Genomic DNA, 16,943 nt, shown 5'->3' with positions numbered 1-16,943 from the left:
ATGCACCATCCACCCCAAATATGGAGCCTCTGTAAAGCCCCTTATTAAGAAATTGGTCAACGTCCTGGCCGTTTAGACAAACACGATGCCAAAGCCTCCCAGAGGGCAGGGGAATGGCCTCGTCCCAAGAAGATCACATTTCATTGGTTGCGTTTGTTCACGGCGACGCTTGCCTGCTCCCTCATCGTGAGAAAGCTCCTGGACATGCCAGGAGGTCTGCTGGGCATGGTACAGTGGTCACTGTGCTGAATCCTCACCGGGGCATGAGGCTCAGAGAGGTTAGGTAACGTGCCCAAGGCCACACAGCCTGCCCACAGCGTAGCCATGGCCATCTGCTGTCTTAAGGTCCAAATGTTCCCATTTCCTCCAGGTCAGAGCCAAGGTCTATGGGTCTTCTCCTCTCCTGGCAGAGCAGCGAGCTATAGAAAAGAACACTGGGTTTACCGCATGACCTTGAACCCGCCCCGTTCCCTCCGGTGGGGCCTCAGCTTTCTCATCTGCCAAATGAAAGGGCTGAACCCAATACTCCCCTGGACTCTGTTCAACTGGGGCGCCCTGCAGGGACCCTCAGTCTGGGGCAGGTGGCTGGGACCACAGCATCCAGCCAGACGGTGGCCATAGCCGTCCCTCTGCCAGGACAGGGAGACCTGGAGCACCAAGAAGAGGCCTGGTGGCCAGACAGGGACACAGCGAGAGCCGTGGGGACAAGGGGGGCCCCCAGACTGCAGACTGGGGTGACCCCCGGCTGCCCCCACACTGCAGACTGCTCGCAAGGCTGTGACAGGGACATCCTCATTGACCCGAGCAGCTCCTGTAGGATCTGGGAACCTGTTGCCCACCTACCCCCTCCCTGCTCTCTGTTTCTCACCCAATCCCCGAGATCAGAGATCAGCACTCTGCCAGGGGCTGGGAATAGAAGGCAGGGGAGGTAGGCAGGGGAGGGGCTAGGAGAAGTGTGGCGGGTGGTGGGGAGGGGTCTGGGGGCAGCAGCTGGTGGGCGGGGGGAGGGGCCCTCTGACCCTCCGTGGAGCCCCCATGCCCCCCCCCTCCTGCTGAGCTCTAACTTAGAAACTCCAGCATTTCACAGAAGCTTCTCCCTCGGGAATCATCAGAGAAGCACCGAGGCGTCCTGTTTCTCCTTGATAAGGAAGGAGAGCAGGGGCGGGAGGGCCTGCTGTCTGCCGTGCGCGCTCACCGCTTGGGGAAGGACGCTCCCATCATCCAGCCCGCCCCAAGGAACACCTACTGTGCGACAGGCACCGTGCTGGGCACCGAGGACAAGAACACGGATCGGCCAATGCGCCCCTGCCTGAGAAGTCTCCCTGAAGCAGCCAACTCGGACAGGAGGTGAATAAGGACGCCACACCATCACGGCTGCCACTCGGCCCTGTGTGCACAGAATTCCAGGGGCACGGAGCACGCGGAGCGACTCGACAAGAGGGTGGTTCCCAGAGCCACGACTGACCGGGGTCTGAAACCGGCGAGGAGAGGATGGCATATTCCGGGCCGAGGGCGCAGCACAAGCAAAGGCCCGGTGCCATGAGAGGACAAGGTTTTCTGGGTGGGGGGGCCCCGGGTAGAAACATAACAGTAGCCACCTGCCTACTGAACAGTTATAGCATGTCCAGCACCTTGCTAAGCCTGTCTCGGGCACTAAGGCTCACTGACTCTGCCAACACTCCCATTAAATGGGTCTTGTTATTGTCCCCATTGATGGATGAAGAAACTGAGGCCCAGGGAGGTCAGGTGTACTGTTGGCGGTCACATGGCTGACAGCGGCCAGGACGGCACGCAGACTCAGGCTCTAACTCTCGCCCAGAGTCAGGAGTTCGGACTTCCTCTTAAGGGCAACTGGGAGCCACGGGGAATTTTTAAGGGAGGTGGGTAGCACCGTCTCAGTGCCCCGAGCCCCTGAGGCAGGTTCGTGGAGTCCTGGGAGGTCTGTTTTCAGGGTCCACTGGCCATTCCAGGCAGGCTTCCCTTGATGTCCTTCTGCTCTTTGCCGAACACCAAGGTTTGGCCGGAATCTTCTTCCACAGCCCACTGTCCCTAAGTTCCGGCCCTTGGGCTGGGGGCCATCACTGCCAGGACCTCTGCAGAGCCCAGACTCCCACTGGTCAGGGCTCTCGGCCCCTTTAACCCTTCCTGGGGCCCCCCGTGTTGCCCACTCTCTTCCCTCTTGCCTGCCTGGCTCTGGGATAGCATCTAGGGCAGCGGGGGGGTATGCCTGGGACGTGACCTCGCAGTGGGGCTAAACAACCCTCAGAAGTCGGCAGAGGTGGCTTCCCTTTGGGGTGCTGTCATAGCCCCCACGCCCCTTTCTCACCTCCTCCCCCAGCCTCCAGCTGCCTCAGCAGTGCTGACATCACAAGACATCAGATGTGGGAGACCCCTCGGCATTCCCTTCCCCAACCACCCATTGTACAGGTGGAGAAGCTGAGGCCCAGACATGGAACAGTCCGCAGAGCAGCTGGGGACCTGGCTTTCCCGTGCTCTTGCTGCGGCTCCAAGATCCTGGTCTTTCCTCCCCGTCTCCCCCCTCCTCCCGACATGTTTACGAGCGCTGTGCGTTTTCTCACAGGGGCAGATCACTTCTAGTCCTCCCGTAAGGCCAGGGCAGGGGGGATTAAAACAGGAAGTCCGGGCCCTCTGGCTGCAGCTGCTTCTGCCACATCAGCATCCCTGCCTCACAAGGTGGTAAAATGAGGCAGGCAGTAGGTCAGTGTCTTGCCCAAGTTCAGGCAGCCCAAGTTCAAGAGGGTCACCGGTCTGAGGTCCTTCCTGTTTTTCAGAGTTAAGACTGGCAAACGCATTGGCTGCCGCTCCCCTCCCTGCGAGAGTGGCAGACATTACTAATTGATCACAGCACTCTCTTTGGCGGCCCAGATGCAGCCTCGGAATCCTTCTCAACACCGCCTTCCGGGTGATCAAGGTGATTCCCTTTCACCACCCTCCCCAGACTTTAGGACCTAGTCTGATCTGGTCCTTGGCCTGGGGCCCAGCACAGAGCACAGGTCACAGTAATAAACATTTGTTGAGGGAGGCAGGGAGGGAACAAACATCCACTGAATGAATGCCACCTCCCAAAGCCCTTTCCCCTGTAGTAACAACATGACGAGAACGAGAATAGTAATGTCCTGACAGCTGAGGTTTCCCGAGTCCCCCAGGGCATTTCAGCCCTGCTGAAGGAGGTCAGGTCCCCAGAGCCACACGACACATGACACAGCGAGGCCCCATCCCACCTGCCGGCCCAGCGCTCTGCCCCTGACCGCGTCTCAGCTTGTTGTTTACCATTACCAGCCAGTTGGGAATGGACCTGGGCCTCGGTGGGGGACGTGGTGGGTGTTGAGGGCAGACCCTGGGCACTAGGGTGGCAACGATTTAATGAGGAGCTTCCTCACCCTACTTGAAATGTTAGAATCGCAGAATAGGGGAGACCACAGGGCACCCCCTTCTTTGTACATGTTGGCCAGTGGGGGAGGGGGGGGTCACCTAGATAAGCCTGGCTGAGGTAGGTTTGCACAGCCCCGTCTCAGAGGTCCCAAGATGTCCTCTCTCCTGGCATCCTGTAGGGCATGGTGAGCTGTTTATTGAGTGCCTTTTTTTTTTTTTTTTTTTTTTTTTTTTAGAATGCAAAGCCCTTGGAGGGAGGGACCCTGGATACTTGAGGTAAGATTTGGCTTAAAATGAGTGCTAAGTAGACACTGGATGAATGGAAGGGAGGGAGGGAGGGAGGGAGGGAGGAAGTGAGTGAATAAGTGAGTGAGGGATGGGAGGATGGATGGATGGATGGATGGAGTGATGGGTGACTGTCCCCTGCACTGGAAGGCCTCCAGTGGCTCAGGCAGGGAGTAATAGTGGATTGCACTCTGAGACATGAGCAGGGAGGTCAACCCACGGCCCCTTCCCCCGCTCTCCAGCATTTTCATTAGAACGCATCTGCTGTGCCTGGCCCCTTGGCCCCTGCCCCGGAAAGATACAGACGCCCCTGCTGGCTTTATTAAGGACCTATTAACCCAGATCTTCCAAAGCTGAGTTATAGAAGCCGGCCCTGGGCAGGGCTAATGGTGTTATCACTGCAGGCCTCAGTTGAGAGCCCCAGGAGGGCTCCAGTGGGGAAGGCTAGCACCTTAGGGTTACAGCAAGGACTTTAGAGCCACACAGGTCTGCCTGCTTTAATCCTAGTTCCTCTCCTAATTGGCTGTGTGGCCTTGGGCCACTCACTTCCCTTCTCTGAGTTGCAGCCTCCTCTCCTGCAAAACAGGCTACCGATGTGCTGGTCTGAGAGTTTATGGAGCCAACGCATTACGTCACTCCCCATGAGTCAACACTCGCTAGAACCGGTAATATCCCGGGGACCCTCTGGAGCCCCGCAGGGCAGCGCACCTGACCCTGACACGATAGGCAGGCGCTGTAACCCTCCCTAATTTGTGGCCGAGCAAACTGAGACTTGCAGGGAGATGAAGTCACACAGCCACACAGCCGGGAAGTGACGGGGCCAGGATTCGAATGTAGGCAGTGGACGTCACAACTGGGCGATTTCCTCCCTGGCTACAGCAGGAACAAAGCCTGGGCCGGGTGGGTGGGGCTGGAGGGGCGCCTCTTCCACCTCCAGTGCCTTGAGGTGACAGCCCAGCAGAGCACGGGGAGGGCTGGGATAATAACAGAGATTTACAGTTTCCAGCGCAATTAACCGCACCATCTGGATGTAACACGTCCACCTGGGGGTGTTAGGGACCCCCAACCCTTTAGCGTGAGCGGCAGGAAGGGACAAGGGGGTGGGGGGACTCTGTGCACTGCCAGGTTGACAGCAGAGACCGTGTGGGGCCCACCTGGCTCGCCCAGCGCCCCCTCCCTCCCACCCGTGTACCCCTGAGGGGCTCTTTCACAGAGAGCTGGGTCCCTGCCGGTTTCAGAAGAGTCCCGAATGGCTGAGCCCAAGGATGCGAATGCGGAGGAAGGGCTGTGGTCTGAGCCACGAGAAAGGTCAGAGAACGAGTAGTAAGCGTAGAGTGACAGTAACACAAACATGATGCTTGCTTTCCGGGGTGCATGACGGCCCAGGACCTGACCGCCCCGTGTTCCCTGCCACGTTCCAGCCTGGTGACCCCCAGCAAGTGGCTTCGCCTGTCTGAGGAGCTCTGCGAGGTCAGGATCATCACGATTGCACTCGAGGGGGCTGTTTGGAAGGCTAAATCGGATACGGAAACGTAGAGACCTCGGTGGGGTGCCTGGCACAGAGTAACTCACAACCAATGGTTGTCCTGATTATTGTTCCATTTGCCAGAGGGGAAAGCCGAGGCCCCCAAAGGTAAGTGACTTGCCTCAGGCTGCACAGCGGGTTGGTGGTACAGCCTGTGACAAAGATGGACCTGCCCCGCGGGGTGACTGGGTGGCTCAGCCGGTTGAGCGTCTGCCTCATGCTCAGGGCATGATCTTGCAGTCCGTGAGTTCGAGCCCCGCGTTGGGCTCTGTGCTGACAGCTCAGAGCCTGGAGCCTACTTTGGATTCTGTGTGTGTGTGTCTCTCTCTCTCGCTGCTCTCTGCACTCTCTCTCTCTCTCTCTCTCTCAAAAATTGAAGAAAAAAAAAAAAGATGCACCTGCCGTGGGATAGAGAGCCAAGCCCAGAGTCTCAGGGCTCCTGGGTGGCAATCCTGGGTCACACTAGGGAGAGCAGCAAACCAGCTCCCGTCAATAACAGCTGTCCTGTTCTGAGTACCTACTCTGTGCGAGTTGCCCTAAAAGCTTTTAGGAATCACTTCGAGGAATCAGCACAACCTGGGAGGTGGGCACTGTACTGTCCCTAGCGTCCAGTTGCTCAAGCTTCAGTGGGGCCCGAGCTGGGATGCGCCACCAGAACAGCCTGCTTCTGAAGCCCTGGGTCTCAGCACAAGCTACTGCCCTCTGGACAGCGGTGGAGTTTTCTCTCTCTGCTCCCAGCCTCCTTCTGTGTCTTCGTTTCCTCCTAAAAGAAGGAGAGGGCTAATTATGATGCCAAGTCGGCCATGGCGGACCTGAAGTCTACTGGACATCGGACAGAAGCTTCCTCTTCGGGGCTGGGGGCCCCTCGCCCACATGTAGAAAGGAGGAGGGAGGAGGGAGGAAGGAACGTCACCCAACGCCCCTCACTCTCTCCTTAGCTCTTTGGAGGCCAAGTGGCCAGAACCGCTCAGCCAGCACAAGGCCACCTTGGGGACCAGGCTGGCTAGGGACAGGGAGAGAAGGGGGACGGTAGGAGGTCTGAAGCAGCGTTCCTGCTTCCTAGCACACTGGCTCCCTACATTCCCATCTGGTCAGCCTGGACGCTGCAAGACTGAGTCCACCCCATACAAAAACAAAAGCGGATCGTTTCCATTGTAGAAAACCCCTGAGACTGCGGGCTGCTCTGCCTTCCCTCTTGGCCAGTGTGCCCAAGGCAGGGGCCAGGAAAATGACAGCTGTCCTGCCCAGGGGAGAGAAGTCCCAGAGTCCTTGGCCTGGGCCCTCTCTGGGGCCATACCCTGCAGAGCAGCCCAGAGGGCCTGGCGCCCACTTACACCCCCCCTGTCTGCAGGGAGCCCTGCCAGATGGGAGGCTTTGGCTCACGGCCTCTGCCCCAGCTCTGCAGGCCCTGTGACCTGTCCTCCTGGGACCCCCTGGCCTGTCCAATTGAGGTGACCCTTCCCCCTTCCCAGCAGAAACCCAGACCTCTGACCCTTATTCAAAACAAACCAAACAAAATGTGGAAAGAAAAAAATCCTCCACAAACAGCCTCAGAGATGATCGTGTGTCTGCCCCAACACACACACACACACACACACACACACACACACACACACACCCCAGCCTTAGCCATGCAAGGCTGCAGCCAGGCGTTCACATAAACAAGTTGTTGGAGAGTGCTTTTGTTTATGAAACATTTAGGTTTCCCTCAACTTCCTTGAAGGGGAGGGGGTGGACTGTTTCCTAGTCCTCTGTCGACCAGGGAATGGAGAGGGAGCCCAGGGTTTGGCGGGATTTCATTTCTCCCTCGGTGCTTGCTGCCAGGTAGAATCTGGGGGGGGTATGCAAAAAGGACCGGAAAACACAAGGGGAGGGGTCCCTCACCCCCGCGGGGAGGTCAGCACGTGGGCCTGGCCGGACCGCCCCAGGCCCGGGCTCCCTTCGGAGGCCCGGCTGAGAACACAGTGGGGACGGTGACTGATGCGCCCCGGCCACCTCGGCTCCCACCTCCGGCGCCCGGGAAACCAACGAATCGGCCAGGAACAAAGGCGGGGCTGCCTCCCCAAGGCGGGCGACAAACAGTTTTGCTTTTTTTGTTTTTTTCTTCCCTCCACCCCCTCCCCCCCCCCCCCCGACCCTAGCGCGCAGCCTGGCAGGTTTGGGGTCCGGGCGGCACCGGGGTTGCGGCGGCTACCGCCGCGACGCCCGCGCGGGGCAGGCCCCGGGGCGCATGCGCGAGCCGGGGCGCAGGAGGCCGCGGCCGCCCGCGCAGCCTCGCTCGAGCCGGTCTCCGTGGCAACGGGCTCGCGGGGGGGAGGGGCCGGGCGGCGTGGGCTGCGGCGGCTGCTATTTCTGCCGCTTCCTGTTCCTCGCGGCCACGTCGCCATGGCAACGGTGTTACTCACCGCGGCCGCTTCCCGGCTCGGCTGGCGCGCGTGACCCCGGCCGCCCGCGCCCCCTCGTCTCTCACTCGCTGCGCTGCCGCTCTCCCCCCACCCACCCCACCCCACCCCACCCCGGCGGCGTCCTCCTCCGGCACCCCGGTCCATCCAGCGCGCCCCGGCGCCCCATCCTTCCCCTGCTCCCCGCCCCTCTCCGCCGGTGCCCGCGGCTCTCGGGAGGGAGGGGGGGTGGGGAGGGCGGCAGATTGATGGGGGACGCTTATTAAAAAACATTGTAACCGTTTCCGTTTTTATTACGTTGACAAGGGAGCGTTATTTACTGTTATTGTTTGCCGAGCTGGCCGCGCCCGAGCGCGGGCGGCCTCCCGGGAGCTCACCTTTCGGGCGGGCCCGGGGAAGTCGCGGGTGGGAGCGGGAGGCGGGGGCTGGCGAGGGGCCGCCCGGGGCGGACGCGGCCCCCCGGGGGGCCTGCCCCTCGCCCCTTCCCCCCCACCCCCCACCCCTCCAGCCAGCCCCGGGCCGACCCCCGCCGCGGCGCGTGTGCGTGCGCGCGCGGGGAGAGACTGCAGAGGCCGGGGACTCGTGCTGAAGGAGAGAGGCAACAAAAAATAAAAAAAGGAACAGATGACTTCATTCCCGGGAAGGCTCCGTCCTACGTGGACCAATTTCCTGGGGACTGTGGTGGAACAGCTCCGCTGCCGTTGGAAGCACTTAAAACTAAACCAGAAAAAAGACCAGAAAATTCTTCAGCATTGCCTGAACCCAGCGAGGGCAGGTTGGTGGCGTGTGAGCCCTGGGTTTGCGGGGAGGAGGGTCGAATTCCTCCACCCCCCTCCCCGCTGGGGCTTGGCTTCCAGCAAACCTCCCCACCTCCCCGCTTAGATTCTCTACCCTGAGAGGGTGAGCGACTGCCCCAAGGTCACACAGCCGGGTTTTTTTTTTTTTTTTTTTCTGCTTAGACACCTGCAGGGCCAAAACCCGGCAGAGGCTGGTGAAGGAAAGCCAGTGGCTGGACTGGAAGCCTTGGAATAGGGCGAGGCTCAGCTGGAGGCCCAGTAAGGGAAGATTAACTCGGCGGGTCTAAGCTCTGGCTGGCCCGGCTCCTGCTCACCCCACTGGAGCCTTCAGCTGGGGTGGGGGGGGGGTTGTGGAAGGTGCGGGCCGTCTGTCCGTTGGGATCTGATGGGCCTGGAGGATGCCCCCCCCCCCGCAATCCCCTGCTGGGATGCTAATCTCATCCTGCAAATTAAAGTTTGCAGTTCTGTCCCTAACTCAGCTCCCCACTCTTGAACAGTATTAGCTGAGTTGCAAACAATTGCTGGTCCAGACAGAAGCCAGAGGAAAAGGGCCTCTGGAGTTCACGTTCTAAAGATAAAAAACGGATTTGAAAAATGTTTATACTTCTAAACAAACGACTCCTAATGAACAGAGCGAGTTTTGGAAACAGAATTTTCAGGACCCCCCCCCCCCGCGGCCCCAGCCTGTTTTGTGGTGGTTTCCCCCACCACCCCCCCTCCCCGACCCCCGTTCCAAGGACACGAGGCTTGGGATTTGGTGGATTTGGTCACTGCAGCCCCTCTTGGTCTCTTGGCCTCAGATGATCAACCAGCGCTCCTCCAGGCCCAGGATCGCCTCTCCAGGCCGTCTGGAGTCTAAAGCGACAAGCCAGTTCCCCACTAAGACCTGTGGGTCTGGGGCGCCACAGCAAGATAAAGTTATCTTCAGCTCTGTCCCAGCATCCACCAGTTTGGAGCTGCAGGAGTCCTCCCTTGAGCGCATGAATCAGAAGTCGGGCTCCCAGAAAAGAGAATACCCCACCCCCAGTCCTTCCCCAGTCCTTTGCTGCCAGCGCTGTGATAGGGGAAGGCAGGACCGCCCTCCACTCCTCCCCATGGGCTGGCCTTCCAAGCAAAACTCATCTCTGGGAGCAGGTTTAGAGTTTAGCTGATGTGAAAGTCCTGCCCCTGGGCAGTGTTTGAATAGGACTGAAACGACAGATGACAGCCAGCACCGTCCAGAACTAGGAGGACGTTGGAGATGATGCAGACCAACCACTCCTGCTTCCCTCTCTTACAGGTGGGCAAACTGAGGCCCAGAGAGAGAAGGAGACCTGACCATTGGTTAGAGTCAGAGCCTAGCCCAGGACCCAGGTGCCTTGGCTTCCATTCGGTGTGCATTGCCCCACTCTGATTCTTCTGTGGAATCCCCTGTGTGATCAGAAGTTCAGGAGCTGGGGGGCACCTGGGTGGCTCCGTGGGTTAAGCGTCCGACTTCAGCTCAGGTCATGATCTCGCGGTTCATGAGTTCGAGCCCCACGTCGGGCTCTGTGCTGACAGCTCAGAGCCTGGAGCCTTCTCCGGATTCCGTGTTTCCCTCTCTCTCTGCCCCTCCCCCCCTCAAAAAGTGAATAAACATTAGCTGGGGGGCAGAAGGCTCTGAAATCAGACCACTTGGGTTCCGATACTTCTAAGGGCGACCTTGGACAAGTGAATTAATTCTTCTCTCTGAGCTCTCGTAGTCTTGGGTGTTAAGTGGGGATAATGACAGTGCCAGCCAGGGCACCTGGGTGGCTTAGTGGGTTAAGCATCCAACTTCGGCTCAGGTCATGATCTCGTGGTTTGTGAGTTCGAGCCCCACATCGGGCTCAGGCCGTCCGCGTGGAGCCTGCTTCGGATCTTCTGTCTCCCTCTCTCTCTGCCCCTCCCCTGCTCGTGCTCTCTCTCTCTCTCAAAAATAAATAAACATTAAAAAACATAAGTAAATGACCGTACCAGCCCTGGGTTGTCTTAAGCCCCCACCCGGCAGACATAGGTCCACATCCTAATCCCTGGAACCTGTGAATGTGACCTTAGTTGGAAAAGGGGTCGCTGCAGATGTAATGAAGTTAAGGATCCTGACGTGAGAGCATCCTCGATTCCCCACGTGGGGCCTCCGTGCCATCGCGAGTGTCCTTATATGAGACAGAAGAGAAGGCAGGGTCGACACCGAAGGGGGGAAGGCCAACTGAGAGGCAGAGAGGGGAACGCCTGGAGCCACCGGAAACTGGAAGAAACGAGGAAGGAGTCTTCCCTGAGTCTCGCGACGGGCCACGGTGCCGCTGGTACCTTGATTTGGGCCTTCCGGCTTCCGGAACTCTGAGATTAATCTTGTCGGCCACCAAGCGTGTGGCCATTAGTTCTGCAGCCACAGGAAGCCCATACGGCGGTGATGCTGGCTGTGATGCCGGGGTGGTGGCCGTGGGAGCGGTGATGGGGACGCTGGTGATGCGGGGGGACGGCTGTAGTCATTTCCCGGGGCCGCAAACTCTGTGGCTCGAAACAACTGACATGTATTGCCTCGTAGGTCTGGAGACCAGGATTCCAGAATGAGATGTCAGCAGGGCCGTGCTCCCTCTGGAGGTGCCAGAGAAGGAACGTTCCAGGCCTCTCTCTGGGCTTCCGGGGCCTCAGGTTGGCTACCGCATGCCCCGTTCTCAACCTCCAGTCCCTTGTCCTCACATGGTGCTCTCTTTGGGTCTGCGCGGCGGCGTCTGCCTTCTGGGTGTCACTGCCTCTGGGTCTACACCGCCCCTTTTTATAAGGACACCAATCATACTGGATTAGGGCCCGCCCTAACGACCTCTTCTTTTTTTTTTTTTTTCTTAATGTTTATTTTTAAGGGAGCGGGTTCAGGCTCCGAGCTGTCAGCACAGAGCCCGACGCGGGGCTCGAACCCACGAACCGTGAGATCATGACCTGAGCCGGAAGCCGGACGCTTAACCGACTGGGCCCCCCCCCAGGCACCCTCCCCAACGGCCTCATCTTAACCTCGCTCATGTCTGTAAAGTCCCTATCTCCAAATAAGGTCCCATTCTCAGGGACACAGACACAACTCAGCTTGTACCAGTGGTGATGATGGAGAGGGCGGTGGTGACAGAGATGGGGGAAGGTACTAGGCCTCAGGCCCCGACCCTCCAATTCTGCAGGAGCTGCGTGGGGAGCAGTGGCCAGTCCAGAAGACCAGGAATCTGTTCGTGCAGTGAGGTGCCGGGTGGGAGTGCCCCGCTGAAGGAGCAGGGAGATACAAAAGATGACCCCAGGGGCGCCTGGGTGGCTCAGTCGCTGAAGCGTCCGACTTCGGCTCAGGTCATGATCTCCCGGTCCGTGAGTTCGAGCCCCGCGTCGGGCTCTGTGCTGACAGCTCGGAGCCTGGAGCCTGTTTCCGATTCTGTGTCTCCCTCTCTCTCTGCCCCTCCCCTGTTCATGCTCTGTCTCAAAGATAAATCAACATTTAAAAAAAAAAAAAGATGATCCCAGCACATCGGTGCCAAGTTCGGAGTCAGACACCCTTCCGGAAGTGTGGAAGCTGTGAGGCCTCCAGCAGACCCTTTCACGGTTGACCTTGGGTTGGACCCGATATTGAGAATGGGCCCGGTTGCTGATAGTTATCTTCTGGGGCCGCCTCAGGCCAGGAGGATGTCCCGGTGAGCGGAGGGCGAGGAAGGAGGGGCTCAGCTTGGCCTCTGCCTCCTCCCTCTCACAGACCTGCTATGTTTATTCACAGCCAAGGCCCTGCCTCCCCAACTGCAGAACCCCCCCCCCTGAGGGCAGGGACCAGGCTTGCAGGGCTGGGGCTGTTTTAAAGAACACAGCCAGACCCCTGCCTTCCCTCTCTGCCCGGGCGCAGAGGACAGGAGACAGGTGGATGGCCCCCTGTTTGAATGTGATCTTTCTCCACCAGACCCTCGGTGGCTCCAGGAAGCTGTGTGACAGGCTGGGCAGAAGAGCAGAGTCAGGCTGGCCTGGCCTTTCTTCCTCGAGCCCATAGCATAGGCTGAGCAAGCCCCCACCCCAGAAAGCCAGCCGGTCTCTGGCAGAAGACGGGCAGGGTCAGGCCGCTGGTGTTTTCCTTACCCGACACGACAACCCCACCTCCCTTCTCAGCCTATCTTTCTCTAGCTTTTGGGGGAGCGAGACTGATCATGACCGTAGCTCTCGGGCATTCCCGCGTCCGGTTGTGACGATCGGTGAGCGCACGCTCAGGCCAGGTACTCTCCTGCGCGCCCGGAGACAGTGGACAGCAGGACCGGGCTCCCACATTTGTGCTGCTCACGTTCTAGGGAAGAGAGAGACGAAGAGCAAAGAAACAGGCCCATACCAGGATCCAGGGAGTAAGACAAGATAGAGAGGAAAGGAAAGCAGAGTGAAGGGCCGGGCTAGAAAGAACCAAGGGACTGGAGTCGCTGAGGTGAGGGGGTGACCGTGGACCTGGTGCAGTGACGGAGTGAGCCCCGGGAGAGGTCCACAGCTGGGGGAAGCAGCAAGTGCAAAGGCCCTGGGGTGGCTCATCCTGCTGTCCTGAGGTGGGGGAGCAGAGTGCACAGGTCACCTTGAAACCTCACAGCTTTTCTAGATCCGCCCGAAGCCAATGGAGGCGGGGAGGGGCGGGCGAGAGCGAGCCAGCCGAGGGCTGACTCGTGTGGTTAAAGAATCTCTGCTTTCCGCGGAGCACGGATCCGAAAGGGGCCACGGGGAAACTGGAGGAAGAGGTAGGGGCTGGTGGAGACCAGACAAGAGATGGTCGCGGTGGCCTGGTCAGGGATGGCAGTGCCGGGGAGATAAAAACGGCTGGATGCAGGGTGTATTTTGAGAAAAGCCATCAGGGTTTGCCAAAGGATGGGCCGTGGGTGTGGAAGAGAGAAGAATCAAGGAGGGCTGTGTCATCATGAACAGTGGGAGGTACCATTTCCTGAGCCCAAGGGAGCCCTGGGGGTGTGGTGGGGAATCAAGCGTTGACGTCTCTGAAAAGCCCGTTGGATGCTCCTGTAGTATGCCCTCAGAGCTCTCACTCCCCGGCTTAATCCACACCAACCCCCAAGAGGCAGACTCTACTAGCAACCCCATTTTCCGGATGAGGAAACTGAGGCCCGGAGAGGGGAAGCAGTCCTCCCAAGTGTGGGAGCTGGTGAGGTCCAGCCAGGGGGCTGAGACGCCAGCCGCCAGGAGGAGGCCGGCTGGTCCAGAGGCAAGGGAACCGGGGAAGTGAACCCAAGCAGGAGGGGAGGGGCGCTGGCCTCACAGCGCAAGCAGTCCTGGGACTCCAAGCGGGACATCGAGGAAGCGATGACCGCTAAAGCTGAAACGTGTGTGTGTGTGTGTGTGTGTGTGCGCGCGCGCAGACCATGACCCCAGAGGGATGGCCCAGACCCAAAAAGGGTGAGGAACACCCCCTCCCCCCCCCCCCCGCCCCAGCACTTCCGCAGTCCTTAAACCCAGGACTGACTCCATAACTGTGCTGGAAAGCTCCAGACTATTCCATTCCCAGGCTGGACTACCTCCGGCCTTCAAGGAGACCCAGGGCAGGGCACCACCACCCTCTGGCACCTCTGAGTCCCATCTTCCAGGAGAAGCCAGGCTGAGCCCCGCCTAAGTCATGCACTTTCTCTAACATAACTTCCTCCTACCCATCCTAGGACGCGGCAGGGAATAAGGCCAAGTCCCTTCCGTCAAGGAGGGTGAAGGCTTGTGAATAAATGTGAAGTCGGGTAGAGGTACAGGTGTCGTGGGGAGGAAGGAGGCACAGCCAGCCAGAGGAAGATGCGTTTCCCTGTCAGAGCTGGAACAGTAACTCCCAACTTTGGAGCCCTGTTGAATGCTCCTTTCGTCTTGGGGTCCTCCCGGCTCCCGCAGCCGTGGGCAGGCTCCTAGTGAAGAGTGTTCCAGAACCTTTGTCCCCCTACTCTCTCCTGCCCACACTCCGCCCCTCCTCCCAGCCCTCGCCGCCCCCCTTTTCTTTGTCAGCTACCCATCCGGGGGCTAAGCCAGATCCCAATGCCCAGGGGCCAGAGCTAAGGAGGGGTATGAGGCACCTGCCCCCAGCCAGAGTGGGGGGCAGGCTTAGCTCCTGCAGGGCCCTATCCCTCTCTCCCCCCACTACCCCCAAAAAGGGATGGGGAGACAGGGCCCCTGAGCCCCAGGCCCCGGAGGCAGAACACTTCTTGTGGGGCAGAGGGTAGGGCTGCGTATTTGAAAATACATACCCAGCAGATAACACAGACCCAAAAAGGGTGAGGAACACCCCCTCCCCCCCCCCCAGCACTTCCCCAGTCCTTAAACCCAGGACTGACTCCATAACTGTGCCGGAAGGCTCCAGACTATTCCATTCCCAGGCTGGACTACCTCCGGCCTTCAAGGACCAACCACCCCCATTTAAACCCTCGGCCCTAGCTGGGCTAACTATTCCCAGATGGTGCTGCCACACACCCCTGAGGGGTTACGGCCATTAGCCGCCTTTTACAGAAGTGGAAACTGAGGCACCACCCGTGGTAGACCAGGACTCCGAGTCAGGACCGACGCCACCCAGCCTATGTTAGTTACCCCCAATTTTGTACAACTAGTGAGCGGGTGAGATTCGAACTCAGGATGGTCGGACTCCAGGGCCCAGGCTCCCGTGAACCTAGGAGAACAGGAGAGTTAGGTGAGCGGCAGGCCTCACCACACCCACATCCCCATCCCCCCACGTGCCTAGGTGGCCGCAGGGCACAGAGGAACAGACGCGTCCCTGGCCTCCCTGGTGGTCACCTTGCAGGCCCGATGGCCAGCCTGGCTTCTGTCTCCTCGCATCATTTCACTGTTACGATCTGTGCTGCCCCAGCCTGGACCTGACTCCCCTGCCCTCGGGGCTGCCCTCGATTGCGGGTCCCTGCAGTACAGTGACCGCTGGGAGGGCACTCTGGGGATACGGGCCTTCCAGAAGCTTTGGGCCGCTCAGGATTGCTCCTTGCCCCAGAGCCTCGGAAAATGCAGCTGCCGAACCCTGGGAGACTACCCAGCCTAGAACCCCAGGCAACCGTGGCCTTAGCTTAGGCTGAACCTGGAGGTGCCTCCAGGGGCGGGGACCCAGGGAAGGGGTACGGGGGTCCTCCTGGGGGGGGGGTGTGACCCTCACCTCCATCACTGCTGCAGTGAGCATGCCTCTGTGTGTGTGTGTGTGTGTGTGTGTGTGTGTGTGTTAGGGTGGGTAGGGTGAGCAGATAGACAGCAGGATGGGAGAGGCCGAGGATGGGAAAGAGAGAGAGAGGAGAGACACAGGAAAGAAAAAGAAAGCTCGAAATACCAACACGGAGACCCACTGGGGAGAGAACCTCACAGGGAGGGGGAGACCACAGAGGGAAGCGGGACGCCGGGAGGGGCCGGCTGGGGAAGGAGGATCCTGAAGGCAGAGCTCCAAGGAGCAGAAAAGAGAGAGGAAAGGCAAAGGAGAAGAGAGAGAAGAGGAAGAGGAGGGGAGGGGAGGAGGAGCAGGTGCCCAGAGTACAGCTGGGGGCCCTGAGAGGGGGGCTGGGGGCTGAGGCTGGGGGGGGGTCTCAGGGGGCCCAGGTGGACAAGGCCAGCACTTCCTCCCCCCTAACATCCTGAGTCAGCCCCGGGGGGTTGTGGGGAGGCAGGTGGCCAAAGGAGGCTCCCTCAGCCGCCACCCCCCCCAACCGGCCTGGGGAGAGGACTGGCCCTAGGACCCCCAGCGGGGAGGAACACAGTGAGGTCTCTCAGGGCTTCAAGCTCCCCGCTGTTGAGCCCCCAGACCGCTGCCCTCCTTGCACCAGCCTGGGCCGCGTGACCTTGGGCGGGGACTTTGCCTCTCTGGGCCTCCGAGGCCCTGGAAAGGTGCAGCGCCCAGTGTGGACCTGAGTGCTCAGGGGCTGCAGGGGTGCTGGGGGCTGCTCAGAGCTGGCAGGTGTCCGTGCCCAAGGGGCCTGGCCTGTCTGAGCCCGTGTGCCTCCCCCACAGCGCGGGGTGACAGAATAGGGTCTGAAGGAGCATCTCGGTGGCTCGGTTGGTTGGGCGTCGGACTCTTGATCTCGGCTCAGGTCATGATCTCGTGGTTTGTGGGATCGAGCCCCGCATCCAGCTTCGCCTGCTTGGGATTCTCATTGTCTCTTTTTCTCTCTCTCTCTACCCCTCCCCTGCTAGTGCGCGCGCGCGCTCTCTCTCTCTCAAAATAAATAAATAAACATTAAAAAAAGAAAGAAAGAAAAGAAAAGGATGGGGTCTGCGGTCCCCGGCCGCAGTGACCATGAACAGAGAGATGTGCAAACTGTTAAGTGCTGAGGACAGTGGTTTGCTTATCCAAAACGGTCATCCACAAAGGTACGTTTAGGTCTGTGCCAAATTGAAGGGGAAGGGACGAGAGTTGACAATGCCTTGAGGGACCCGGACCACCCGGATCAGGAGGACTCTGCAGGCTGGACCCCCTCCATGGGCTGGGCACAGGGCGTCGCACTGGGGGGGGGGGGGTCAGGTTGGTCCCTAGGAAGTCCCGGAAAGGCATGGGCGTCCAGATGGGCCCCACTGAAGGTTAAC

The sequence above is a fragment of the Panthera tigris genome, chromosome D4, assembly GCF_018350195.1.
Source record: "Panthera tigris isolate Pti1 chromosome D4, P.tigris_Pti1_mat1.1, whole genome shotgun sequence".
Taxonomy (NCBI): domain Eukaryota; kingdom Metazoa; phylum Chordata; class Mammalia; order Carnivora; family Felidae; genus Panthera; species Panthera tigris.
This window is presented reverse-complemented; position numbering follows the sequence as displayed.